This window comes from Rana temporaria, chromosome 6 (genome assembly GCF_905171775.1).
Source record: "Rana temporaria chromosome 6, aRanTem1.1, whole genome shotgun sequence".
Classification (NCBI taxonomy): Eukaryota; Metazoa; Chordata; class Amphibia; order Anura; family Ranidae; genus Rana; species Rana temporaria.
The window spans coordinates 6,298,568-6,313,942 of NC_053494.1; the positions used below are offsets into that span (position 1 = coordinate 6,298,568).

Consider the following 15,375-nt stretch of genomic DNA (forward strand, 5'->3'; position numbering starts at 1 on the left):
CATGATGGGACAGTGATGCCTATATAAATGGGATGCAAGGCGCGCTTCCATCATTACAGCGACAACAGGCGACGAGGCAACATCGGAAGAAGGGAAGAGAAGACCCTGACGTCATAGAAGACCGCGCCGGCTGCCTGTTTGAAATCGAGCTAACACACAAAGATAGCAGGCAGCCAGCGCTGAAGAAGAAGGCACCGGACATCTGCAGAAGAACCGGGGTGCGCAGAGTCAACAGCGGAAGAGGGGAGAAGATGGAAGAAGCCCCCCGGAGTCCGGAGAAGCCCCCCCCGGAGAGCGGAGAAGACCCCCGGAGAGTGGAAGACCCCCGGAGAGTGGAAGACCCCCGGAGAGCGGAAGAAGAAGCCCCCCCTGCTAATTGAGCTAATAACGAAGACAGGGGGGGCATCCGGAGCAGAATAATAAAATATTTTAAAAAGCCTTGTGTTGTGTGTTTACTAACTAACTTTTTGCCTACAGGTGAATGGATAGGGGTATGATGTACCCCATATCCATTCACTTAGGGTGGGGGGCCGGTATCTGGGGGCCCCCTTATTTGAGGGGACTCCCAGATTCCGATAAGCCCCCGCCCGCAGACCCCGACAACCAATGGCAAGGGTTGTCGGGAAGGGGCCCTGTCCTCATCAACATGGGGACAGGGTGCTCTGGGGTAGGGGGGCCCGTAGTGCGCCCCCCTGCCCCAGAGCACCCAACCCCCCCATGTTGAGGGCATGCGGCCTGGCACGGCTCAGGAGGGGGGGGGGCGCTCGCTCGTCCCCACTCCCTTCCTGACCGGCCGGGTAGCGTGCTTTGGATATGGGTCTGGTATGGATTGTAGGGGGACCCCCTACGTAGATTTTTCGGCGTAGGGGGGTCCCCTTACAACCCATACCAGACCTAAGGGCCTGGTATGCTCCTGGGGGGGAACCCATGCCGGTTTTGTCTTTACAAATTGCCGTGGAGTTCTCCCTCGGGAATGCATACCAAATGCCGTCGCTGGAATGGGCTTTTACATGGTGTGACTAGTTTACACTTTGTAAAATCAGCCCTATTTTTACACTTGCAAAATAACACTTACGGCGCAAAAAGGAAGCTGGAAAGCTTTGTGGATCGCCTTAAGTGCTAATTTGCATACTAGCAACGGCATTTCGACTCGAAATGCCCCCAGCGGCGGATGCGGTACTGCATCCTAAGATTCGGCAGTGTAATTCAATTACACATGCCTGATCTTCTGCCTAACTTTGGAAAAAGCCTTTTGAGGATCGTTTCCAAAGTTACACACAGACTGAACAGCAGTTAAGTCTGCGTATCTCTTTTGAGGATCTGGCCCAGATATTCCTAAGATCCGACATTGTTTTACACTGTCGGATCTTAAGATGCAATACCGCGGCCGCTGCTGGGGGGAGTTTGCGTCGTAAACCAGCGTCGGGTATGCAAATTAGGAGTTACGGCGATCCACAACGGTTTTTCGTGTTCGCAACGTCGCCGCTAGTCTAGTTTACCGTCGCAAAGTTAGTCGTCGTTTTGGGTACTTAACTTTAGTCAGCAATCGTATTGCTGTCTAAAGTATGGCCGTCGTTCCCGCGTCGAAATTTAAAATTTAACGCCGTTTGCGTAACACGTCCAGAAATACGGAAGTAGGCTACGCGCGTCGCCGTTCGAAAAAATGACGTCACTTCGCGCAAAGCACGGCGGGAGTTAAGAAACGGAGCATGCGCAGTAGGTCCGGCGCGGGAGCGCGCCTAATTTAAATGTTAGCCGCCCATTCGATTTGGACCGCCTTGCGGCGGACGTATTTACGATACACCGCCGCAAGTTTACAAGTAAGTGCTTTGTGGATCGGGCACTAAAACTGAAAACTTGCGGCGGTGTAACGTAAACGGCTTACGTTACACCGGCGCTAATGTACCTGAATCTGGCCCTTTGTGAATACAGTACTTGCCTCTCTGACTTAAGGCGGCGTAGCGTAAATACGATACGCTACGCCGCCTTAAATTTGCGGCCGCGTCTCTGAATCTAGGTATAAGTTCAGGTTTGATGGATTTCAAGCAGGACTTGACGAACCACTTTCAAATATAACCCAGAGAGATTTGCCCATCATTAATTATCATAATGTATTGGGTGTAAGTGACAGGTCTGACTGACTTATATTGAAAATGTATGAAATTACTTTTGCTTATCATTTCATGGACTCACCTCCAGAAGATCTTCTACCCCATCCGGTCACCCAGCACTCCGTACCACAGGGGAAGGTGGTGTTGGAAGATGGCAGACAGATTGGCATGATGTACTGAGTATAGGTGACAGGTGTGGCCAGCTGTATCATGGCGATGTCTTCGCGGCTTCTAGTGATTATATAGTTACTATTGACGATGATATTCCTTACATTGGCAACAACTGTATGAGAGCTGATCACATACAGCCGGTGCATGCCCAAATATACTTTATAATTCGATACCCGGATAGGACTGCAGAAAGAAAACAGAATATAACATGTATAGATGAGGACCCATCTGCTGCAGAAGGCCAATCAACATTATTACTATCAACAAACTTCAGAATCTAATGAATGAAATACAACTTGTTCATAATTTGTTCTCTATGAATGGTCTATATCAGCGATGGCGAACCTTGGCACCCCAGATGTTTTGGAACTACATTTCCCATGATGCCCATGCACTCTGCAGTGTAGTTGAGCATCATGGGAAATGTAGTTCCAAAACATCTGGAGTGCCAAGGTTTGCCATCACTGGTCTATATGTACACAAGGCCAATGGAAAGAACTCAGGTAGGATCATCGGAGTTTACTGTGATTGCAAAGTCATAGTAATCTCTATTGAAGACTCGGAAGTGGAATGGAATTGTATGTATACATGTGAGACCTATAGGCCCGGATTCACAAAGCACTCACACCCACTTCCACTTACAACGACTTACGCCGAGGGAACCCAGCGCAGATTTGGCTTTGTGAATCCAGTGCTTGCCTCTCTGCGTTACGTCGGCGTAGCGTATATTAGATACGCTACGCCGGCATAAAAATGCGCCAATGTATGTGAATCCAGGCCAACATCTTCCCATTCTTCCTAGTGACATGTCACTGATCGTCTGTTCTCTGAAATCGGGAACAGCAATCAGTGACGTGTCACAGCAAGCCACGCCCCCTAACAGAAGCACTCCCTAGGTCACACTTAAAGCGGAGGTTCACCCTTAGAGAGCACATTTTCCCCTTAGATTCCTGCTCGTTTTGTCTAGGGGAATCGGCTAGTTGTTTTAAAATATGATCCGTACTTACGGTTTACGAGATGCATCCTCTCCGTCGCTTCCGGGTATGGGCTGCGGGAATGGGCGTTCCTTCTTGATTGACAGTCTTCCGAGAGGCTTCCGACGGTCGCATCCATCGCGTCACGCTTTTCCGAAAGAAGCCGAACGTCGGTGCGCAGGCGCAGTATAGAGCCGCACCGACGTTCGGCTTCTTTCGGCTACGAGTGACGCGATGGATGCGACCGTCGGAAGCCTCTCGGAAGACTGTCAATCAAGAAGGAACGCCCGCTCCCGAAGACCCATACCCGGAAGCGACGGAGAAGATGCATCTCGAAAACGGGTAAGTACTGCTCATATTATAAAACAAATAGCCAATTCCCCTAGACAAAACGAGCAGGAATCTAAGGGGAAAAGAGGAAAAATTAAATAAATGGGTGAACTCCCGCTTTAACCACTTCAGCGCCCCCTAGTGGTTAATCCCTTCCCTGCCAGTCACATTTACACAGCAACCAGTGCATTTTTATAGCACTGTTCGCTGTATGAATGTGAATGGTGTCAAAAGTGTCCGATGTGTCTGCCATAAAGTCGCAGTCACGATAAAAATCGCAGATCGCCGCCATTACTAGTAAAAAAATAATAATAATAATAAAAATGCCATAAAACTATCCCCTATTTTGTAGCCGATATAACTTTTGCGCAAACCAATCAATGAACGCTTATTGTGATTTTTTTTTACCAAAAATATGTAGAAGAATACGTATCGGCCTAAACTTAGGAAAAAAACATTTTTTTATATATATTTTGGGGGGATATTTATTATAGCAAAAAGTAAAAAAACTTTTTTTTTTTTTTTTTTAAATTGTCGCTCTATTTTTGTTTATAGCGCAAAAAATAAAAACCGCAGAGGTGATCAAATACCACCAAAAGAAATCTCTATTTGTGGGGAAAAAAGGACGCCAATTTTGTTTGGGAGCCACGTCGCACGACCGCGCAATTGTCGCAAAAATTGGCCTGGTCTTTGGCCAGCGAAATGGTCCGGGGGAACTTTTTACCTTTTATCTATATAATCACAATGAAATAGCATATGGACTCGGAAGCGGAATGAAGGGCCCTATATTAGCTTAGCAATCATACTGGGGCTTTTTGGTGACGTAAACCAATCAGTGATGATCAATGAGGCACACTTGACACTGGATCAATAAACATGTACATGATTGGTTTTTAGAAAGATTTTTCCAAAAGCAGAATGATCGGTGTCTGGTGGAAGAATTGGTTCATAAAGGTCACATGTTATACTCACTAGTGGATGCAATGTGCTGCCGTCATAACCCACTCCGGTGAGATCAGGGACCCCCCACATAAATGTCGTCCATCTGTAACAGCGACCTGCCAGGGCCACTCCCCATCCAACGAATCTGTACCGCCAACTATCCGGCTGGACACCGAGGGGGAACCGCACACCCAATCTGCAGCACCGAAAGCATTGCCGGCTAAAAAGCAAAAAAAAGGTTTGAATTTGTTTAGCTTCCATAATAAAATATATACATACATTATACACAAAAAAGAAAACATTATGTATCGGTATGTTATGTTTCAGAGCAGGGTTTGACAAATTTGCTTGGAATCTCGGAGCCAGCTAAAAAGTTAGTCCCGCCGAGCTCGCGCGCAGAAGCGAACGCATACGTGAGCAGCGCCCGCATATGTAAACGGTATTCAAACCACACATGTGAGGTATCGCCGCGATTGGTAGAGCGAGAGCAATAATTCTAGCCCTAGACCTCCTCTGTAACTCAAAACACGCAACCTGTAGAATTTTTTAAACGTCGCCTATGGAGATTTTAAAGGGTAAAAGTTTGTCGCCATTCCACGAGCGGGCGCAATATTGAAGCGTGACATGTTGGGTATCAATTTACTTGGCGTAACATTATCTTTCACAATCTAAAAAAAAGATTGGGCTACCTTTACTGTTGTCTTATTTTTTAATTTAAAAAAATGTATTTTTTTCCCAAAAAAGTGCGCTTGTAAGACCTCTGCGCGAATACGGTGTGACAGAAAGTATTGCAAGGACTGCCATTTTGTTCTCTAGGGTGTTCGAATAAAAAATATATATAATGTTTGGGGGTTCTAATTAGAGGGAAGGAGATGGCAGTGAAAAACACATTAGAACTACTGTTTTGCTACTTGTAATGTAATGTAATGTAATGTAACCTGTAATGCCAACGGCCACCACAAGATGGCGCCAGATCACAGAAGGAAGCTTAGGCCTGCAGAAGGCCGCAAAGCCGAGGCCTCAATTACCGGCCGGCCCGCGCCCATCCATGCCCATCCGGGCCGCCTATCTGTGCCCATCCGTGCCGCCTATCTGTGCCCATCCGTGCCGCCTATCTGTGCCCATCCGTGCCGCCTATCTGTGCCCATCCGTGCCGCCTATCTGTGCCCATCCGTGCCGCCTATCTGCGCCCATCCGTGCCGCCTATCTGTGCCCATCCGTGCCGCCTATCTGTGCCCATCCGTGCCGCCTATCTGTGCCCATCCGTGTTGCCTATCTGTGCCCATCTGTGCCCATCCGTGTTGCCTATCAGTGCCCATCCGTGTTGCCTATCCGTGCCCATCCATGCCGCCTATCTGTGCCCATCCGTGCCGCCTATCTGTACTCATTTGTGCCACCTATCTGTGCCCATCCGTGCTGCCTATCAGTGCCCATCCATGCCCATCAGTGCCGTCTTATCAGTGCCCGTCAATGCAGCTCCATCGGTGCCCATCAGTGAAGGAGAAAATGTACTTATTTACAAAGTTTTGTAACTGAAACAAAAAAAAACTTTATTTTTTTCAAAATTTTCGGTCTTTTTAAAAAAAAAATTGCAGAAAATAAAAATCCCAGAGGTTATCTAATACCACCAAAAGAAAGCTCTATTTGTGGGAACAAAATGCTAAAAATTTCATATGGCTACAGAGTAGCACGACCGCGCAATTTTCATTCAAAGTGCAACAGCGCTGAAAGCTGAAAATTGGTCTGGGCGGGAAGGTGTATAAGTGCCCCCCGGTATGGAAGTGGTTAAAGTGATTGTAAAGTCTCGTTTTTTTTGTTTCCTATAAAAATCAATAACATGTTATACTAACCTCCTCTGTGCAGTGGGTTTGCACAGAGCAGCCCGGATCCTCCTTTTCTCGGGTCCCTCTTCTGTGCTCTTGGCCCCTCCCTCCTATTGTACAGCAAGAATCTTTTCTGTTAGTAAAATATTTGGGGAAAATAAATTGCAGTGCACTGGTGTGAACCTACTGTAGCCTAATCAATGTCACCGGTTACCAGGGATCAGCGAATGATTGTTCTGTGACTCAGCGAGTCACTCGGTGTCTCACGTACCTCTGTTTACTTTGGTATTATCATTTGTAAATTCACCGTGTGACAGCTTCAATCTGACTCTGCGACACGCGTCACATCTCAGCCTTTGTCTGCCATCAATGAGACATCTCATTAAAAAGAACCTGAAAGCAACAAAGTATCACGGAGGAGACTTTTCATGTCCCCTACTTCATAAAGAAAAGATTGTGAGTTTGCCTCAAAGTTAAATAGCTGGATTCAGGTAGCCGGGCGCATCTTTGAGGCGGCGTTGCATATCGTATTTATGCTACGCCGCCGTAAATCAGAGAGGCAAGTGCTGTATTCACAAAGCACTCGCCTCCTAAGTTACGGTGGCGTAGCGTAATAGGGGCCGGCGTAAGCGCGCCTAATTCAAATGAGGGTGAGGGGGCGTGTTTTATGTAAATGATTGGTGACCCGACGTGATTGACACGCCGTGTACATATCCCAGTGTGCATTGCTCCAAAGTACGCCGCAAGGACGTATTGGTTTCGACGTGAACGTAAATTACGCCCAGCCCCATTCACGGACGACTTACGCAAACGACGTCAAATTTTCAAAATTTGGCGCGGGAACGACGGCCATACTTAACATTGGCTAGGCCAGCTATTTGTTGGAATAACTTTACGCCGGAAAACGCCTTATGTAAACGGCGTATCTTTACTGCGACGGGCGTGAATCGGCGTATCTAGTCATTTGCATATTCTACGCCGAACTCAACGGAAGCGCCACCTAGCGGCCAGCGTAAATATTGCACCCTAAGATACGACGGCGTAGGAGACTTACCCCGCTCGTATCTTAGCCTAATTTAAGCGTATCTGGTTTCCAGAATACGCTTAAATTTACGACGGCGTAGATTCAGAGTTACGACGGCGTATCTACTGATACGCCGGCGTAACTGTTTCTGAATCTGGCCAATAGCCTTGTACATAGGCAAAAGAAAAGTACCCTCATCCAATAATTACATGCAAAATAAAAGGAGGGACAGTTGGTGAAGCTGTCTTCCTACAGAAAGGGGGGGGGGGAACTATCTTGGTATGATGTCCGCCCATGATCGCCCCCCCGCTGCACACCCCCTGCGGCGAGGGCGGCACGCTCTGTGATTGCCATCTCCTTCGGACACAGCTAATCACAGATCAGGGTAAAAACGAAGTTCAATGCTTCCAAGCATGCGTCGACTTGATTCTGAGCATGCGTGGATTTTTAACCGATGGTTGTGCCTACTAACGATCGTTTTTTTCCCATCGGTTAGGAATCTATTGGTTACATTTTAAACAAGTTGGTTATACAATCATGTGTAAATTCCTGAATGGAAATTAATATTGAAATAAATAAATAAAGAAAGTCCGATAAGTAGTAAAGTCCATATAAACGAATCACCACGTGAATACAGATGGGAAATCTTGATGATGTTCCAAAATGATATATTCAAAGTGTAAATAATCGCCACCACCTGTGAGGATGAGTGAAGGCTTACCAGAGTTGGTGGACTTGAGCTGACATATGTCACTGCAAGTCAAAATACGCTTGTAGTACTAAATCTAGTACATGGAATCAGGTAGTACAGATATCCAGAATCCAGGTTCAGCTGTCAGTTCAGATATACCAATACACATGGAAAGCCTTTGATCCATAGAGCTCCGTAGTGAGCCGGGTATTCAAAAGAAGTAAGGGAAGAAAAATAGCCACATAGCGTAATCCAATAAAAAACTATGTAGTTTAATCAAAATTAAAAGTCAAGTACACTCACATGTATCCTGATTTAAAAACGCAAGGTAAATAAGTTTGAGGCGGCAGTGGAGACGGCCCAACGTTTCGTGTTAAAAACACATCATCATATCTGCCACACGCAAGGGCTGTTACACTTCTCTCTATCAACCTAGATTCTACAATCATCCACTGGGAGTTGTGATCGTTCCCTTCATGGGACATCTACATGCCGAGGGACTGATGTTAACCTCTCCTCATCTGGATTCAGCAGTGGTATCGTTGTACACATTTTTTATACCAGTATCATACTTAGCTACATGTTTTTATGACTGCTTTTGGCACCGTTTGGTATTATGCGCACCATTTTTACAGTTTATGTAGCTACATTTGTAGCTACGATTTTATCTCCAGTGCGATATTTATTTGGTTACCTACTTGAAGGCTATAACAGGCTATAACAGTTTTAATGCTATTCCCATCGAGCGCGGCCTTTGTGTGCTTTTTGTATCCTGCTATCCATTTTTCCAGTGGTTGGTGGGCTGCACTGGGAATCGGCCTGCAAGGAGGAGAACAGCTAAAAGTAGTTGGATCTGTATGTCCGTTATAATTAATCGAAATTAGTCGATTAATCGATTTAAAAAAAAAAAAGATTAATCGAACAGAAACATTTTGATCAGTAACAGCCCTAATATATATATATATATATATATATATATATATATATAATATCCCACACAAATCGGCCAACATATTACAACATATATTACAACACTCCTTCCCTTAAAAAAAAAAAAGTTCTAAGTAAATAAAAGGAAAGAGTAAATTGTATTATTTGTAGCAAGTTTTGCCTAAACAGCTCGATAGACAAAATTGACCGTTTCCGACTTTGACAAGACATTGCCAAAGAGGCAAAATTAACAATTCTGCAGCAAATCAATTTAGCTTAAAGCGGGAGTTCACCCAATTATGTTTTTTTTTCTCTTTTTCCCTTAGCTTCATGCTCGTTTTGTCTAGGGGAATCTGCTAGTTGTTTTAAAATATGAGCCGTACTTATCGTTTTCGAGATGCATCTTCTTCCGTCGCTTCCGGGTATGGGTCTTCGGGAGCGGGCGTTCCTTCTTGATTGACAGTCTTCCGAGAGGCTTCCGACGGTCGCATCCATCGCGTCACTAGTAGCCGAAAGAAGCCGAACGTCGGTGAGGCTCTATACTGCGCCTGCGCACCGACGTTCGGCTTCTTTCGGAAAATCGTGACGCGATGGAATGCGACCGTCGGAAGCCTCTCGGAAGACTGTCAATCAAAATAGGAACGCCCATTCCCGCAGCCCATACCCGGAAGCGGCGGAGAAGATGCATCTCGTAAACAGTAAGTACAGCTCATATTTTAAAACAACTAGCCGATTCCCCTAGACAAAACGAGCATTAATCTAAGGGGAAAAAGTGTCATGTGCGGGTGAACCTCCGCTTTAAGGAACAAAATTTCACCCACATCAGCAAAATTTCAAGAGCAGAATCAGTAATTTTGGAACGATTTTACAGCAAAATAATTTTATCTGACATCACTTCATTCATTCTTCGTTGCAAGGATCTCCGGAATCTGAGATAAAGTTTAGACGGAGAGTTCCCAGATATGATAATAAAGAATTCATTGTGGCCCCAATTTTCTTTGTTCAACTTTTTGCCTGGCCGCCCTTCATGAGACCTTAGGTCAGTGCAGACTTTTTGGTGATCTACTTACCTGTGGCTATTAGAATGAGTACAGTGAGCATTCCCATCCTGGCAGAGTGGAAGATAGTCATCAGATCTCTCTCTCTCTCTCTCTCTCTCTCTCTCTCTCTCTCTCTCTCTCTCTCTCTCTCTCTCTCTCTCTCTCTCTCTCTCTCTGATCTGTGAAGAACACAATTTGGTGTTCACAAATTTAAACAGTTTTCACTTCCTTATTCATTATAATAGTGTCGTTTGGGTAAACAAGCTCTGGTTGCCTTTCTGGTCAACCCTCGCTTGGTCTGGCATTCTGCCTGCCACTTACAGTATATTACAATGGTGGCTGACAGATTGATCAAATGCTAACACACTGAATTGTGGAAGGTGAGGAGGAAATTGGCTAATTTTCTCTGGTGTCAGAAGATGAATTATTTTCTGAGCATTTAGGTTGGCATCAGCAATCTGGCCATAACGTGTTTCATCCAATTCAACCAATATGAAAGAAAATTGCAAGAGAAAGGCAAGGGAAAGAATGCCTTTGGTAGATAATAATCTGACTTGTTGGAATATCATTGTCTACTAAGGGATCGCTTCAGTGATTTTAATCGACTTGTCCAAATGGTTCTCTTGAACACGGGGTTTGTGGATTCCATTGGGTGAGGAGAAAATTCTGGACAGCCGCACTCCAAAAATGCAAGCCACAGCAAACAACGGAATACAGGAACTGACGCGTTTCACACTTTCAAAAGTGCTTTTTCATACAGTAGCTTATGTGGATGTGTGGATTCCATAATAGAAGTCTGAGTCTCAGCGTGCCATAAGTGGTTGTTTGAAAATGTTTCCCTAATTATAAGAAGCTATTTTGAAAAAATCCAAATCCCCAGCCAATGAAATAAAACATGTATTTACATTTTCATTTTGCGGGGAATGAGTAATACTGTAAGTTCCCCCCTCTTTGCAAGGCACCCCCTTCCCTCAATGTTGAAATGCATGTGGCCTGGTATGGTATAGAAAGGGGGGGATGCACAATTCCTATTGGGGAGAATATCACAGGCTTCCCTTCTCTCTGCTTTCTCATATCCACCTAGGAAACAGCTTTTTTGCATCAACAAATACAAGAGAATTGCAAAGAGTTTGATGATGGTGGGCAGTATGTACAGGAGAGGTGTGCGGAGGGTATGACAGTGGGCAGTATGTACAGGAGAGGTGTGGGGAGGGTATGACAGTGGGCAGTTAGTACAGGAGAGGAGTGCGGAGGGTATGATGGGTGCAGTTAGTACAGGAGAGGAGTGCGGAGGGTATGATGGGTGCAGTTAGTACAGGAGAGGAGTGTGGAGGGTATGATGGTGAGCATTATGTACAGGAGAGGAGTGTGGAGGGTATGATGGGTGCAGTTAGTACAGGAATAGGAGTGTGGAGGGTATGATGGTGAGCATTATGTACAGGAGAGGAGTGTGGAAGATATGACAGTGGGCAGTTTGTACAGAACAGGAGTGTAAAGGGTATGATGGCTGGCAGTATGTACAGGAGACGAGTGCGGAGGGTAAGACAGTGGGCAGTATGTACAGGAGAGGAGACATTATTTTAGTAGATAAGATGCTGCTCCAATCTGTATCTTCTTCCACCATTCATGATATCTCATAGTCCAACCACAACCCAACCTCTATATCAATAGTGGAAAAACATACACCCAACCCTACTTACATAGGGAGAGTCAACTCCTAGGTGTTCAAATTTACCTCAGCATGTGTCTGTTATTGACAAGCACCTTCAAGAGTACTTTGCATTGAAATCTCAATCTGTATCTGACCCATTTACTGTAATATTTTATTCAATTAAGTTCACATCTAAAGAGGCAGAGGATCCAAGAGAGAGAGAGATCCGTATCCTGGAATCTTTGAATAAATCCAATTCCACCCTTTCTTTCTCCCAAACTCTCTCCAAAGTACGCTCAGATCTCCAACTTCTACAAATAGAGCAATATGATAAACATCTCAAAGGTCTTAAACTATCATATTATTCTGTTGGCAACAAAGCCGGGAAAACTTTTGGTAAATCGCCCTTAGGCTAGGAAAACTCAAATCAAAATTGCCTATTTACTGGACCCTCATTCTAAACGGAAGATTTTTAACCCAAAGCAGATTCATTTGCCTTGCACTATAGATCATTGTAAAATGTAAAAACTGACCCTCGTACTCCAAAAAACTGTTGACAACCATATTGACTCTTTCCTTGCTACTCTACAGCTACCTACTCTTACAAGCTCCCAACTGGAAGCATTGAAACCCATTATCCTCCATGAGTTTGCCAAGGCTATTCAATCTCTCCGGATTGGAAAATCCCTGGGACCTGATGGCTTATTGAATGCCTAAAACAAACAATTTCACTCCACCCTTGTCCCACTCTCTCTTGGGTGTTTGTAGCGGCAGCGTCCTCTGCCTCCTTCCCGTCTGAGATGCTTAAGGCATAAATAGTCATTACACCAAAGCTTGGTAAAGCACCCACTCCCCCGGCTATTTCCATACCAATTTAATTGTTAAATACTGATGTTAAGCACTTCCAGGCTGTCCTATAGCACTTTTACTGCTACAGAAGAGATCCTGCACTCCCAGGTCTGGGGCACACATGCGCGCCTCCTGTGATAATGATAATAGTGAGCTCATTGTGGCTCCAATTTTCGTTGTTCAACTTTTTGTTTGGCCGCCCTTCATGAGACCTTAGGCCAGTGCAGACTTTTCGATGATCTACTTACCTGTGGCTATGAGAATGAGTACAGTGAACATTCCCATCCTGGCAGAGTGGAAGATAGTCATCAGATCTCTCTCACTCACTGATCTGGGAAGAACACGATTTGGTGTTCACAAATTTAAACCATTTTCACTTCCTTATCCTTTATAATAGTGTTGGGTAAACAAGCTCTGGTTGCCTTTCTGGTCAACCCTCGCTTGGTCTGGCATTCTGCCTGCCACTTACAGTGTATTACAATGGTGGCTGACAAATTGATCAAATGCTAACACACTGAATTGTGGAAGGTGAGGAGGAAATTGGCTTATTTTCTCTGGTGTCAGAAGATGAATTATTTTCTGAGCATTTAGGTTGGCATCAGCGATCTGGCCATAACGCGTTTCATCCAATTTGACCAATATGAAAGAAAATTGCAAGAGAAAAGCAAGGGAAAGAATGCCTTTGGTAGATGATGATCGGAATTGTCAGACAGACTTTTTCCATCGGATATTCCGATCGTGTGTAGCCCCATATGAGTTTTTTAATCGTAAATTCCGATGAATTCCATTAGAGTTTAGATATAGAACATGTTCTATTTTTCTCCGATGGAATTCTGCCTCGGAATTCCGATGTGATTTGGCCCGGCAAAAGCCCGATCGTGTGTACGCGGCATTAGAATATCATTGTCTACCAAGGGATCGCTTCAGTGATTTTAATCTGCTTTGTCCGAATGGTTCTCACGTTCATGGAATCCATAATAGAAATCTGAGGCTCCGCGTGCCATAAGTGGTTGTTTGAAAATGTTTTCCTAATTATAGAAGATATTTTGAAAAACTCAAAATCCCCAGCCATTGAAATTGTAGTCAAATATATTTTTATTGCATTTAACAGAACAAAATGATACAGATAATTTTCAAATGTCCACAACTTAGGGTAATACAATGCGAATCACACTGTCCGCTCATCGCAGGAAACATTTTCAACATAAACACTAACACACCGCCGCCCTCTAGGAGCGGAGGGTGTCACTCCATATAGAGGACAGTGAGGGCTAATAAAATTATATAGTATGACATTTGACTATTAAAATTAAATTACAAACAGAGAGAGAAAGAGGGAAAGAGAACAATAAAAGATAGAGGGAGAAAGAAAAGAAGATAGGGAAGACAGAGAAAAAGGGGGGGGGGCGAGCAGACCACGGCGTATCAAACCTGCATGATGGAATCAAAGTGGACGACTTGGTTGACCCAGAGGAGTCAATAATGTTTTCAGAGAGTCCGAGGCAGAGTAGTCAATCCAAATGAGCCATAAGGTCTTAAATTTGTCAAAGGTGTCAGTATCAAGGGCCAGCATCTCTTCCATGCACATGATATCATTGATCGTGGAGACCCACAAGGTCAAGGGGGGGGGTAGTAGTTTTACAAAACAGGGGGATAAGCTGCCTGGTGGCTGACAGGAAGAAGCGCAGTAGGGTGCGTTTCTTGGGAGGCTATGGAGCCAGGAAGCATGGACAATACAATAAAGCTATCTTTGGGGAGGGCGATTTTTTAGACTGCTGTATATGGCGAAAACCTGGAACCAGAGCCCAGCCAATGAAATTAAACATTTATTTACATTTTCAGCGGGGGGAATTAGTATTTTCCCCCCTATTTGCAAGGCACCCCCTTCCCTCAATGTTGAAATGCATGTGACCTGGTATGGTATAGAAAGGGGGGGTGCACAATTCCTATTGGGGAGCATATGACAGGCCTCCCTTCTCTCTGCTATCTCATATCCACCTAGGAAACAGCTTCTTCGTTTCAACAAATACAAGAGGAGTGCAAAGAGTTTGATGAGGGTGTATGTGCTGGAAAGCAGTGCAGTGGATATGACAGTAGGCTGTATGCGCAAGAGAGGAGTGCAGAGGTTGTGACAGTGGACAGTATGTACAGGAGAGGAGTGTGGAGGGTATGACAGTGGGCAGTATGTACAGGAGAAGAGTGTGGTGAGTATTACAGTGGGTGGTATGTACAGGAGAGGAGTGTGGAGGGTATGACAGTTGGCAGTATGTACAGGAGAGGAGTGTGGAGGGTATGACAGTGGGCAGTAAGTACAGGAGAGGAGTGTGGAGGATATGGCAGTGGGCAGTATGTACAGGAGAGGAGTGTGGAGGGTGTGACAGTAGGCAGTATGTACAGGAAAGGAGTTTGGAGGGTATAACAGTGGGCAGTATGTACAGGAGAGGAGTGTGGAGGGTATAACAGTGGGCAGTATGTACAGGAGAGGAGTATGGAGGGTATGACAGTGGACAGTATGTACAGAAGAGGAGTGTGGAGGGTATGACAGTGGGCGGTATGTACAGGAGAGGAGTATGGAGGGTATGATAGTGGACAGTATGTACAGTAGAGAAGTGTGGAGGGTATGACAGTGGGCGGTATGTACAGGAGAGGAGTATGGAGGGTATGATAGTGGACAGTATGTACAGGAGAGGAGTGTGGAGGGTATGACAGTGGGCAGCATGTACAGGCGAGGAGTGTGGAGGGAATGATGATTGGCAGCATGTACATGAGAGGAGTGTGGAGGGTAGGACAGTGGGCAGTATGTACAGGAGAGGAGTGTGGAGGGTATGACAGTGGGCAG

The 15,375-nt window shown here is 45.2% G+C and overlaps 1 protein-coding gene across 1 annotated transcript in view; it reads right to left on the bottom strand.

The window, feature by feature from the left end:
• LOC120942963 (serine protease 33-like) overlaps window positions 1–15,375 on the bottom strand; it is a 103,889-nt gene that overhangs the window by 34,449 nt on the left and 54,065 nt on the right. The window lies entirely within an intron of this gene.